This window comes from Zosterops lateralis (assembly GCF_965231275.1).
Source record: "Zosterops lateralis genome assembly, chromosome: 3".
Lineage (NCBI taxonomy): Eukaryota > Metazoa > Chordata > Aves > Passeriformes > Zosteropidae > Zosterops > Zosterops lateralis.
Genome location: NC_139764.1, coordinates 9378596 through 9392508, shown reverse-complemented (window position 1 = coordinate 9392508; position 13913 = coordinate 9378596).

Below are 13913 nucleotides of genomic sequence, written 5' to 3'. Positions count from 1 at the left end.
TGGAAAGGAGCATATCCTTAAGCCAAGGCTGTTTTTGCATCAGAACAGTCTTGTGGGGGGAATATGAGAAAGTGTTGTGGTGCTTTCCCTGCCCCAGAATATTCTCCCCATATTCTCAAAAGCTTGGTTCAGTGTCTCAAACAGGACTGTAGGCAATTCTGTGTCTCTCACTGTGTGTTCCACTAAGTCTTGTTGACTTGTCCTTCAGAGCTTTAAATTCAGATTTCCTTGGAAACATTACCATCATAGAGCATTATTCACCCTGCGTAGTTTTCAGGTTAAAACTCAACAAGGTATTAAAACAAACCTCATGAAAAGTAGCTGTTTCATCAGTCATGTTAATCTTTAAAATATTTACTTCATGTATCCAGGACACCGTTGATTGCTTGCTGTATTATGTAAATCTAGAGAATAAAATAGGTCACTCTTCAAATTGTCTTCTTGTAAGGATGTAATTAAGCTGCATTAAGACAATTACTGTATTGCAAGTATCTACTGATTTTTAAAAAACAATGTAGTTTTAGTTTTGGCAGTGATATAATTTCCTATTTATTATGTTTTAATTAGAAACAGTGGTAAGTAGAATTAAAGCCAATTGTATGGTAATTTGACATAACTATTGAAATTCTGAAGTAATATAGTTAGTCTACAGTACAGCAGTAGTGGAAAGGGGATAGGGAAATAAAAACTAGTGGTTATTCAGATCAAGAATTCTGGTAAATAGGAATCCTGAACCAGATGCCTCTGAACTCTGCTCATCTTTGGGTCTGACCCTTCCCCATTAGAGGAAGGGTGAACTTGGTCTTAACTTTAAGAATCCTAGAAGTTTTGTAGGTGCTGGGAAGGTTGACCATAATTTTGATGCCGTAATTTTATCTCAGTGTGTCCTTAAAGTCTGTATTTTGGCTGTCTGTAAATGTAAGAATTATGATGAGCTAAAAAACTCAAGAAGCAGAAGATAGATCCACCTTTCAGAGTGATGGGTAGAAAATGGCTACCTTGGCATGTCCAAAGGATTGGGAAGAAAAAGAGAAAATACAAGAAAGCAGATGTGTGGGTAGAAACACTATTCAGCGTAGACTTCAGCAGTTTGGCAATAGAAAGTTAGGGAACAAATAGAAAATTTGCAAGAAATTAAGTCAATTTTGGCCTTCCAAAAGTCTTTCAAATCTGTGGTTTTCAGCATGAAAATGGGCTTCCCAGTCTGTCTGTTCCACTCTAATTCCCAATACCATTCTAAGTTTCTATATCTAATCTAAGACCTTTCTTTCTGTGTCCTGAGACCTGCAGCTGCGGAGAACAGATGATTCCTTCAGAATCAGCTCTTCAGCTGTAGGCATTGCTCGTGAAACCTTGGATTATCCTCCCTTTGGACAACTACATTACATCCATAAATATTGCTCATAAATTTGCACAAAGCCAACCACATATCTTGGGTTGATAACTTTCATTTTAAAGAAGGAAAAGCAAGTTTCTGAGTTCCATCCATCATGGTGTTATGGCTGCAAAGGAATTTACTCCAGTGAAGTGAAAGGGGATTAGAACAACTGTAGCTTGGCCAAAAGGAAGGCTGAAAATGCAGAGTTGAAAGGGAGCTGCTTGATTGGAGGGAGCCTGTGAGAGGTCATCCTCAGGAATGGAATTTTAAACCTGGTCACATTTAATGTTTCCTTCAGAAGTCACAGGGCCCAAACTGTTGACACTTAGTCTTGAAATTTGCAAATGATGCAATGGTAGAATATGAACGTTTCATCGTAAAGAGCTGGACAGTCAATTGTCATTGAGGAGGGAGAGAATTGCGATAATATTGTTACATAAAATTTAAAGTCATAAGTGTAAGAAGTAGAAGTAATTTCTGCCACAAGCAGGAAAATGCTGCATTTGGACATAATGGTGGAACCAGACCTCCCTGTGTTAAGTATTAACCTGATCACAAATTTCTGGCCATTATTAATTACTGTGAGTAACACAAGCCTCACAAGATATGTCATGTGGCATTTTTGCAGTGGGAAAACACAGGTGAAAAATCGTGTAAATACTGTTCACCATTTTGGCCATCCATGTATAAGAAGGAAGAAATCAGTCAGGGACTTGTGCAGAGAGGTGAAGCAGAAGTTTCTTTTTATGAGAGAAGGTAACAATGGCCTACATAGTTAGTCCATTTAAAATCAAGGGCACCCGAGCTTTTCATAACAAATTAGGAAAAGATTCAGGATAGGGAGGAACTATTTATGATAAACGATAATAAGTATTAAGAATAAACAGCTACTAATATCCGGGAAATGTAGTTTTTACATCTATGTGATTCTCCATGAAGTCACCATGAAACCTTTGCTTACCATGGGACTCCAGCAGGTGAAATATCTTCTGAAATTTCCTGTTTCCCTGAGGCTGCTGTGGGGAGTCAGCAGTCTTCTCTATCCACTTCTAGGGACTAGGCTTGTGCATGAGATTGTGCTCTTGGGGCCCATGACCTGTGAAGGTTCTGGCTTTATTTTTCCTTGCCAAGGTCAGGATTAACACATTGGAAACGTAGGTTTCAAGTTCAGACTTGGATGTATATTATTTATCTATTTACAGACTCATGAGCCCTGAGCACTAACTAACAAGTTAGAGAAATGAGGTAAAATGGAACACCTCTAACTCTTTCTGAGGCTATTTAAGCAATAATTACCTAATAACGAGTGGCACCTATATTGTTTATACTTTTAACCCAGTAATGTGGAACTTTTTCACCCAATTACAGAAAACCCACTAAGAAGAAGGAAGAAGAGGGTGAAGAAGAAGGACTTAGACAATGTCCAAACTCTCCATCTTAACTCACTTATATTGCTCTATACTAAAATCCCAAATTCAGATTTTCAGAATTCCCACATTGACCCTCTCTACAAACAGCCACAAAGGGATTAAGTCACACACAAAACTGAAAGCAGTGCCTGGAAATGAATTTGGCATTCCAATAGAGAAGTGTCTGGTGTACCAGCTGGCACGAGGACAGCAAGGTCTGACCTGGTCACTGGGATGACCTCTGGAGCAGCAGCAGAAGTTCTCTTCCCAGAGAGCCATTACCTGAAGCATTCAAAGGATGAAGAGTAAAGATAGGATTTGAGGGATGCAAAACCTCACTGCTGCTAGTCTGTCAATTTTACCCAATTTGCACTCATGAATACAGATTTTTTTTTCCCTTTTTGCTTCACAGGTGCACCCCTGCTGCACCAGGCATATTATTCATATGCTGTGAAAATGTGGCTGCCAGGGTGAGCTGTTACAGTTAAATTGCATATCTATATTTTACAAGATCCATAATGCTCATATCTGCAGGTATTCACTTATAATGATTATATACAGAATTATACACATGTATTTACATTAAAAAAATCAGGCTAACCAACTGTCCTTTAAATGTTTTGCCATTCTTGTCCTCTCTTTTCCTTTCTTTCATTCCAAACATCCCTAGGACTCAAAGATAACATTCTTAAAATAAATTTAGAGCCTTTAAGTAAAACTTCTTTTCTGTGCAAGGAAAGGCATTGTGGCTCTTACAGCCTTTACACTAATCACTCACTGCTCCTTCCTGAAATATAAACTAACTCTGTTTATTAATCTGAAATAAACAGCAGTAACATCTCTGGCACCATTGAAAAAATGAATGCTGTACACTTTACTTTAAATGTAGTGAGTGGAAATTTTACTGTTGGTGCTTACTGAACCAGTTCAGGTGAATAATTTAGGCATCAAGATGTGAATTAATTGCTGGGTTTTTTTTCTCCATCTTGATTTTACTTAATGGATATGGCTTACAAATTTTTATCCAGATATGGAGTGAAATATATTTTGTTTAAACTTGTATTCCAGGCATGTCTGCAGTGGTACCAAGCACCCCGAAATCATCTGGCATCTGTGGGAGTTGCAAGAGTTCAGTGCTGAGCAGAAAATCAGGCTCTTTGTGTTTTGAGAATGCTAATCCATTGTTAGGCTTTCCTTTTAAACTGAAAATAAACACAATGTGTGTTCTGTTAACTTAGACAGGTGCTAGGGCCGACAGCTCGAGGTTTAAGGGCAAGGGTCAAGCAATCAAAAGTGGTCCTCTCTTGCACAGATCATCAAACAGGGAGTGCATCAATGGGCTCAGTGGCCAAGGCTGGAAATTAATCAGCTCAGCCCTCAGTGTTTAGCCATGCTGATTATATACTGGCAAAGTGAGCAGGAGCTGACAGGCCAGGGGAGCTCACGTAATAGGAGCGCGTTCCCAACAAAGGCAGGGGAAGAAAGATCAATTTGCAATATTCTTTTCTGTACCCACGCAACAAAGCAGAAACATGAAAGCAGGACATTAAGGGATGCTCCCTATGAACTGGACAAATCAATAAACATCAGTGGTAAGGGGAGGAAAAAAAAAAGAGTTTCTCGTTCTGTTGTGTACCCTGAGGCTGCTTTTGTCTTTGTGAAGTGCTGAGTAGCAGTGGCCTCTGTCATGTTTCCTTTCACCTACATGGTGTCATCTGCTTCAGTCTCAAGGTGAATGTTGGTTTGCACAATCAGAGCAAGTGTTTAAGGAAATTATTCCAGCTCTTTGGGAAGAGATGGCAGGAAACAACTCCCTGCAGAAGCTGCAGTGGCTGCTCAATACACAGAGCTCCATTTCTACATTGGAGCTCGGGGTAGAAACTGGGGTTTGGTTCTTGTACCTGGTGAAAGATTTCAATAGTTTCAAAGATTTCAGTTCAGAACCCTTGAATAAGTGCCAGTTGCTTCCACAGGGAGTGCCAGATGCAAAATCTGGTTTGATGTACAGGAGTTTACCTTTTCTTGGAAAATGAATTCCCACAATCAATAGTTGGAATAATATAGGAAATCCAGGGGAAAAAATAGAGACGGATCCAGTTTGGGGACATAAATAATGACTTCTAGCAGCATTTGGGAAAGGGGACTACAACTGAAAAGAAAAATGTTTATTGCAGCCACAGCTAAATATGATGTTTGGCCAGTTATTTTATCATAAATATTTGGCTGTGAGAGCCAAGCCTGTAAATGAAAGTATTTCCAGCAGTGTCACAGTTTGCACTGACCACTTTCACCTGTATGTGGAATATCTATTAGATGTACATCCAATACTGTTGGTGAAAGAGTAGCTTTCTTTTGGCTTCCTGCTGGCTTTGGTGGAGGAGTCCTCACTCCCTTGGGCACTTTATTTTTAAAAGCGAATTGAGTAGAATGCTAAAGCACGTCTTCAAGCGTATGAGTCCTGCCTTTGCAAGGAAGCCTGTGCAGAGAACTGGTGAGGATTTGGGGGCAGGTGTGGACTTGTCAACCTGGGTACAGTCCCCCTCCACCCAAGAAGGACAGCAGATCTGGTCTGAGGAGGGCTCCTGTGGTGGGATGGGCCCTGGTGAGGATGATGGCAGTGGTAGCTGCAAAGCATTTTGCTGGTGAATGACAGTAAACTATGAAACATTTTGGGCTCAGGAAAGTATGTGTTTGTCAGTAATTTCATTGGGTTAGCCTGTTGTTTAAGAACAGTTTTCCCCCTCTTTTGCAAATGGGGTAAGTCAGCCTGCAGGTGCAGCCAGCAGGAATTCAGCCTGTGCCCTTTTAGCACAAAACCCCAAACTCAGCAGGTGCTAATAAGCATTGATACCTCCTGCAAACAGGCTGTTCACTTGCAGGTCATCACCAAATTGTATGTGATATGAGATGCTGTATGTCATGGCTAAGGCATGAGTGAGGAAGTGACCTTCTTTTTTGGCTGAATATTTTCTGGCAGATTTACAGGATGAATAAATTTGAAGAAGGTTATGATAAGCCACTAGTTTCTGTCTCTTATCAAGAAGTCCAGCAAAGAGGATGTGGGAGGAGGGAGGAGTGGGAACAGTTGCAGAAGCCAAATGTGTGCTTTGGGTTAGTGTCTGGTGAAGTATTAGAGAGTCAAAGAGAGATGTCTGGTGCTTGTGAAAAGCACATCGATGCAAGTTTTGTAGAACAGATCATCTGTATGTAAGCAGTGCAGCCATGTGCCAAACTCTGGCATCCTGATAAATAAGACAAAATTTGTGCTGTGTCCCCTGAGGGACCCCTGGGCTTCCTGGGTGTTCCTGGGGAGAGTGAGAAGGAATGATGATCTAGGAAATGGAGTGAGTCTTGAAAATGGTAATTAAGTCAGTAAATGTTGGGAAAGGGGTTCTTGAGAGAGGTGCAAGGGTTGGTGATGTCCTTTTGTCATGCTGCTGATCTGTTTGATGTCAGCAATGCTTAATCACAAGCTCCAGGCCTTGTTAGTGTTCTAAAAGATTTGATTTAAACAAGTTGCTTTTGCATTTTGGCACTGTGCTTGAGTTCGAGTGGACTTCATAGACAGAAAAATCCTTGTTTTTTAACCCGTTTTGTTTCCCTCCAATAAGACTGCATGCTCCTGAGGACTTTTAAGTAATAAGAGGACTACTGATTACTTAAAATTATGTTTTTCTAATGACAAAGTTTGTTTAAAGAATGTTGTATTAAGATGTAAGAAATCATACAAAATGAGCAGTTCCCAGGAAACAAATCAGCCCAGGGCATTGATTCTGGTTAGAGAACTGAAGTGTGGAATTTGTTATTTGTTTCTCTCGAGCATTCCATTTTGTGCCACCTGACTTGGTGTGTGCTGATTACTTTTCTCTGGCTAGCACACAGTCATAGTTTTTTGACATTTGTTGAGGGAGAATGTGGAATGTTCAGAGATTAGATGGTTCAGCTGATATCCCAGCAGAAAGCATGCAAGAGGCTTATTGGTAGCAGGTATTTCTGCCAAAATAACGAGGAATGGAACAGTTAAAATTAAGATTTTTAAAAAAGCATATTGTCATCTTCAAGGTTCTAAGTGTCTGGAATGGAAATCCAGAGCTATATGTGCTCTTTTTTAGTGAGCTCTGCACAATGAGAGTGGTAGATATTTTCTGTATTTAAATAAAATAAGCTTTCCTGTTAGAGTAGATTCAGGAGTTCTGTTTATCTATCCAACTTGGTGAAAGCTGGACAGAAGAAAATAAAAATGACATAAATTTCACAGTTTTAGTTTGGATAAGCTAAAAAGTTCTAAGTCACTTATGAAGACAGGCATTGCAAATCTAATGTCACCTGGGTGGACTTGAAAATGTTGCCTTGTCTTTTCAAATAATATTGACAGGAAGATCTTGTCTATTGACAGGAACATTTTAGATGTGCATGTTGTTAAGAATGGAACAGGAGTAATAGCTGATCTCTTTGACCTAACAAAAGTGCTCAGAATTTTTAAATAGATGAATGTTATCAACTGTTTCCATTGTGCAACAGCCACAGGCTAATGAGCAATCTAATTTTGACCATTGGGAATAGCCTCCTTTTGTTATTTAATTTCAATTAAACATTCCTGGCTTACACTTTGGAAGTGCTGTTCCAGTGTTGGTAAACGTCCAGAGGTTTGTAGATATTTTGGCTGTTGTAATGGTTATGGAACAGAGATCAAATTTGAAGAAAAGATCTTAGTGACTACAGAGGAAAGAGAGGTTCTGGAAAGAAATGTGATGAAAGGGACTAAAAGTTAAAGGTCTCTTCTACCTGAGTTCATCCTGCTCAATCCTTTCTTTCTTTCCTGGATTAGCATCCCGCTTAATTTCTGCTATATTAAAGTATGAGAAGAAATTGTTGCATGAGGAAATGCCCCAAAGGATATGGATGGCCAAGGTCAGAGCTGGTGCTGGGCGTTCTGTCACCTCTGGATGTGGATGCTGCTCCTCACTTATTTGTGGTGGTCACATCAACAAACTCTGAGATCTGGTTTAAAAATGCTGCTGGGCTTTTTTTTCTACTTTTTGTTCTCTGGTGTAGACTTCAGGTGTCTCATGTGTTTTGAAAATTCTATGGGACATAAACTTCCTTCTGAACACACCTAATTTTCCTAAGTTGCTGTGTGTGTAGGGTTGTGGTTTTTTTTTTTTTTTTTTTTTTTTTTTTTTTTTTTTTTTTTTTTTTTTTTGTTTTTTTTTTTTGAGTTTTTTTTTTTTTGTTTTGTTTTGTTTTGGTTTTTTTTTTTTTTTTTTGAGTTTTTTTCCTATCAGGGTTAGTTGGATAAATGTTGGTCATTGCATTCTGAGAATGCCATAATGTTGGTGTTTGGCAATCAAGAAATGCTTTGTGAGTGTTTGAGTGTTTTGGTTGAGTCTTCATTCCAGGTCTTCTGAATAAACCAGTGCTAAAAGCTAAAATACCAACAAAACTTGGAAAGCAAACCTGATCTAGCTGAGGTTAAATGACAGGCTCTTTCTTTCCCAGATTGTCTAAATTGCTTGTAGTTGATTTTCCTGTATCCTGTCTTTAAAAACTGCTGGCTTTGAGGATTGTTGCAACTGCATCTCAGCAGCAGCCATCAAATCTTGATGCTGTTCCAGGCTCTGTCTCTGATATGCTCAGAACAGACTTTATATTCTCTTGAGCATTCCCCAGAAGTTCTAGTTTTCATACTCCCTTATTTCCTAATGTTTTAGGATTTGCTTTGGGTTATATGTGAGATGTGTCTGCATTCTGTTCCTCTATTCTATTGCGGTAGCTTTTTTAAGGAAAGCTGGTTTGTGGTAGGATAGGCAAACTTTGCATAGGATTATACTGGCTCTTCTGACTTCAGGAATGTGAGGACTCTGGGCAAAATCTGGATAATTTATTCTCTTTGGTTTGTAATAAGTGAAACTACAATTTAGAGCACTTTAAAAAAAGATCAAATTCGTAGAAACAATAATTTTTATTTTGCAGGTGAATGAAAACACAGATGGAAAGAGGAAGGAGATTTATAGGAAAAACCTTGAGTTATTTTGTTTTGAATTATTTATTAAAATGAAAGGTTGAATCAAAACTTTTCAGATTAGCAAAATATCCAGCATTTTGATACCACAGAAAAACTGAAAAAAACCCCACTCCAAACCAACCTGTTAATTTTTTTTTCCCACTGAAAGCATAAAGTCAACAGCTTTGCACAACAGTGTTAAAAAAGTTGCATTTTTTCAGTGGGTTCTGGAATCTGGGATTTGGTTTTCTTGGAGCTGCTCTGCAATGTGGCTCCTTCTGCCTTGGTTATTCTGATCTCTGCCTTTGGAAATTGCTCAGAGGTAATAGAAATTTTTCCTGTCACTATTGCCAGACCTTATCAGTCCTGCTGGCTAGCTGCATATCACTGAAATAAGCAAAAGTTTGCTCTGTCATCTTCTAGCTGCCAAATATCATTCACAAGCAATTTTTTTCCTACTGCAAGATGGACATGAAACACCTGCTTATTTCAGGCTGATTGGTAAATCCCTTTGGAGCTTTTATAGAAGGCTACACACAGGCTGTTCCTTTGGTCACCATTCAAAATGTGGGAGAGTTTTTAAAAGCTGATGTTGATTTCTCTGTGGCCTGCATCCACACTTAGTGACCCAACTTCTGGGACTGCAAAGGGAATCAACCTCATTTTCCAGGATCTCTGTGGATCCCTCTCTGAAGCTCATCCCTGTTATCATGTCATGTCCTACATCGTGTTTAAAAATAACTTTGTATTAAGAAGTGAAGATGCTAGGTTGGCATGCTCTTAAAAAAAATGAAAGCAGACTGTTTTTAAAGCAGCATGGCAATTACCATGCCAGTTGTTGCTGAGGGTTCAAAATCTCTCCAAGTTTCAGGGGGCCTTGTCTGCTGTTAACGCTCCTGCCGAGGCTACAGTGGTTATCTGCTCTGATTCACTGGTACAACCAACATCTGTGAACTCTCTGAGGACATTCTTGGCAGCTGCAGGACATAATTACCACATTTGAGGATATTTTTTAGGCATTTGGATCTATGGCTGGCTTTTCAGACTGCTCCCCAGCTAACGAACCTGTTGCTGGTTTGACACAGTTGACAGCTGGTTGTGCTGGTGGCTAAAGAAATGCCTCTGGGGCTGTCTGAGAATGAGTTAATGATGGGCTGGAGAAGTTCCTTACATTTCCTATACATCATTTACCTGAATTTGGGCTCTTCACTGGGGTTTTTCCATGGTGACAAGGGACCTCACCAAACTGCCATATTTACTGAATGGTGCAGCTTATTCTGCTGGGCCAAATTTGGGCTTATTTGCTGGGTTTGTTTGTTTTTTTGTTTGTTTGAAGTAGTGACAACAGGAGCAAAAGAATCTCTGCTCTGAAAATGCAGTGTTTTAATAAAGGGAAGGGCTGTCAAACATCCATTTTGGGCTGGACTCATACTTGTTAACTGTCTGAGCATCCCTTTTCTCTCTCAAGTTATTATGATCCACAAAGGAGTGTTTGTACTTCAGTGTGCTTTTGGTTTTGCTTGCTTCCTCCCCACAGGGTTTCTGGAGACCATGACTAATGATGGATTTGTGAAGCTTCTATGTAGATCCCATGTCTTTAAGTGCCTCACACATGGAAATTTAATAGCTATTTTTCTTGTGGTACCTCATTTGTGGTCAGCTGTGCCAGGTGAAGAGCAAACATAATGTTGATATGTGGTGCTGATATTTTAAACAGTCACGGGAAAATAATTATTATATTTGGGGAGGACAGCACTAAAGGGATTTTTTTTTCCCCCTTAAAGCTTTTTCTTCTCTCTGGGATGGTTGAAATAGTTAAGTCATTTTAGAAACAAATTCCCATCCTCCCTGATTTAAGATCTATTCCTGCAGTATGTATTGAGTGGGGGAGATACTGTAGCATTTTTATGAGGAGATAAAATATTGGCTTAATGATAATTTGGCAAAGTTTCAAGATATCTGAGAAGACTTCCTGGAAATTAAAAACAACTCAAATGTAAGAGAAAATTAAGCTACTGACCCCAAGTACAAAAGGGGAAGAGCTCAGACATCCATTCTTCCCTGCTCCTTGATTTATTATTTTTTCTTTTCTTTTCTTCTTTCTTTTTTTTGTTAATCCCCTTTTGCTAATTATCTCCCCTTGACCCTGGCTGCTGCCATTACAGGGTGGAGAGATAGTTTGGTGTGAATTTGCTCTTACCATAGCTGCACATTTTTAATTTCCAGGGGTTTTGTTTTTCGATGTTTTTGATGGTGTAACTTTTTCTGAAGGTTTCCAAACTGAGCAAATGTGTCTGAGACCAAACCCCCTTTCTGCTTGTAGTGTGAGGGCTAAGGAGAGAGACACTTTCTCTGAGAAAATTAAATTCTTCTCTGCACTTCAGCCATTTGCACCATTTTTCTACAGGAAAATGTGTAAATATCTGGAGGTGTGCAGGATGTCATAGAGACTATTTTGGTCTTCCTACTGCTGCTGCTTGTTTATGGTTCATCTGAGCAGACTTCTCCATGCTATTCCCTCTTAGAGACCTGAGTTGATCCTCCTTGACATCCTTAGATGATGAAGACCTTATTTTTGGGATTGTATGAGTTTTTGCACAGAATCAGCCTCACTAGACCTCTTGTAGCATAAGGAATAATTCCTTCTTATCTGTGGAGCTCTTGGGAAAAGTGGAAGGTGTGGTAATTGGAGACAAATTTCTTGGTTTGGTTTTTCAGGAGAGTGAAAAGAGATTTTGACATCTGAACACGCAGAGCCAGACACACCATTGATGTGTTTCATTTAATCACATCAGTCAGATAACGACAACCTTTAATTCCTGCACCTCAGACATTCCAGAACTGGCTGTGCAGAGCCTGAACATCTGATTTTAATACATTGTATGATTTAGCCTTTTAGAATATTGCCACTTTTTAACACCTCAATCCTTTTCTCCTCTCTGTAATTCTGGGGAAGGCTGAACTGGGACGGAGCATATGACACAGAAGCTTGGGAAAGCTGAGAAAGCAAAGGAAGGGGATAACAAGAAATAGGAATAAGAGTTGAAATGTACGTTTGGGAAAAGTTTCCAGCCTTTTTAGCTACAGGACACTGTGGATGTCACCCAAATGTAATGGATTCTGGAGTCTGCAGCTGTTGGGGATGTGCCTCACTGCATTGGTCTTAGCTCTGAAATCCACTGTTGCTCATCCAAGTGATTTGCTGGAGTATGGAGCACAGAGAGAGGGTTCATGAGCTATGCTTGGAGCCCAGACTGGTTTTGTCTTGGAGAAGGCAGCTGGTCCTGTGAAAAGCTCTGGAAATGCTGGTCCCTGCAGGTCAGAGCCACGTTGTGCAGCACATCAGCCTGAGGTTATCTGTAAATCCCACAAATGTCAGAGGTTCCAGGGTTGATGGAGTCCAGCCTCTTAGAGCAGCCACTGACCCTGGCCCCTGATAAAAGTCAGCACCGACTTTCAGGTTTCTTTCATTCACTTATTTATTTATTTCCATCCTAACCCCTTAAAAGCAGAGGTTCAAGCCTTGCACTCTGATCTGTTGTAGCCTGCTGTTCCCATTCTTAGCCTCTTAGCTCATGTTCTGCCTGTCATCTGCGTGCTCCAGAACCTCTTTTGGAAACTGCTGTAAATTACCTCACAGACCCTGTGGAGTTGGTTTCTTGTCAAAGCTCAAGTTGTGGAAACTCTTCTTTGTTTTATATTTTAGATGCAAATTACAAAAACTTATTGGAGAGACTCTTAGTCCTCCCCCTTCTTAATTTCTCTGTCTTTGCACTGGATATTTTATTTTCTTCCATGACCTGCCTTTTAAAACAATTTAATGCCTGCTTAGAGTATGTCTGTCTACTACTCTAGCTTGAAGAACAGAGGTCACTGGGATGAAGAGGATGTTCCCCATTGCTTTGACAGCAAAATGCTTGAGGACATGATGCTCTGGATAGGCCAGCTGTGTCTGCTCCAAGACTTGAGCACTTTGGAGGGAGGCAGTGATAGAATAATGTTCGTGGAAATGTTTAGGAATAAATAGGCTTTGGTCCAAGCCAGTTGAAATGTAAAGGAAGGTCCAGAAAAACTATGCTAGAACTGGGTGATAAAGGTAAGATTTCATGGAGCATCTCCCCTGATTCTGGGCATTGATTTTGTGCCCACCAGCCTCTTGGAGAGAAACCAAGAACTGGTTGTGTCCAACACTCTGTTGTTGGCATCACCAAGATCTCTGCAGAGGCTTTTGGAGTGTTTCTTCCAGTAAATGCCCCTTACTGTGCTTGAATTCAGGGATAAACTGAGCTTATGGTTCAGCTGTCAAGATAGGCCACCTAGCCTGGATTTTGTGCCTGATTTCTTGCCACCAGTCCATCTCTAAGATCATAAGGTCTCTAAAGTTTTGGGAACTTTTCCTCCCTTTCAGACAAGGATACCAGCATGCCCAGCCTCAAAAAGATAAATTAGTCTACATTTTATCTTTGTATTCTTATGTTTGCACTGAACTGAAAAAAGACTTGGGCTGAGGAAGATGAGGAAATTCTAAAGACATTAGTGACATTTCAAGGTCTGGTTGGCTGCCTGTGTTTTTTATTTTTTGGTGTTTTTTTTTTATTTTTTTTTAATTCAAGGAAATTGCTCAGAGAACTAACTTGCTGTTGGTGAATTGGCAAGGTCTGTGAAATTTTGGATAATCTCTAAAAATGTGTCAGCTACATCAAAAAACCTTGCTTGTGGGATTCAAGTAATTATAGGATATAAGCAATTAGTAATTAAGGAATTAAATAACACTGAGATTTCAAAAACTCTTTGGGGAGACTGAATGATGTTTCTTGGTGTATTTAGTTTATTACAGTTCTGGTTTGCAGTGTGTAGGTCAAATATTAGTTGTGCCTGTTTAGGCATGAACTTTGGGTGGGAGGCAGAGGGCTTGTCCTTGGTGTGCTGGACGTGATGTTTCACATGATGTGCTTCCCCTCACAGCTCTCAATCCTTTTAAGGCTCTTCTCTCATTTAGCAGTAAGAGTAAAGCATTCAAATATTCTTTTCCTGCCCTTCCATTGCAAAAGGATGATTTCTTTCAAAAGCAGAAAGGCTCAACTTCCTTGACCTGAGGAATCCAGCTGATGTGTCAGGGAAC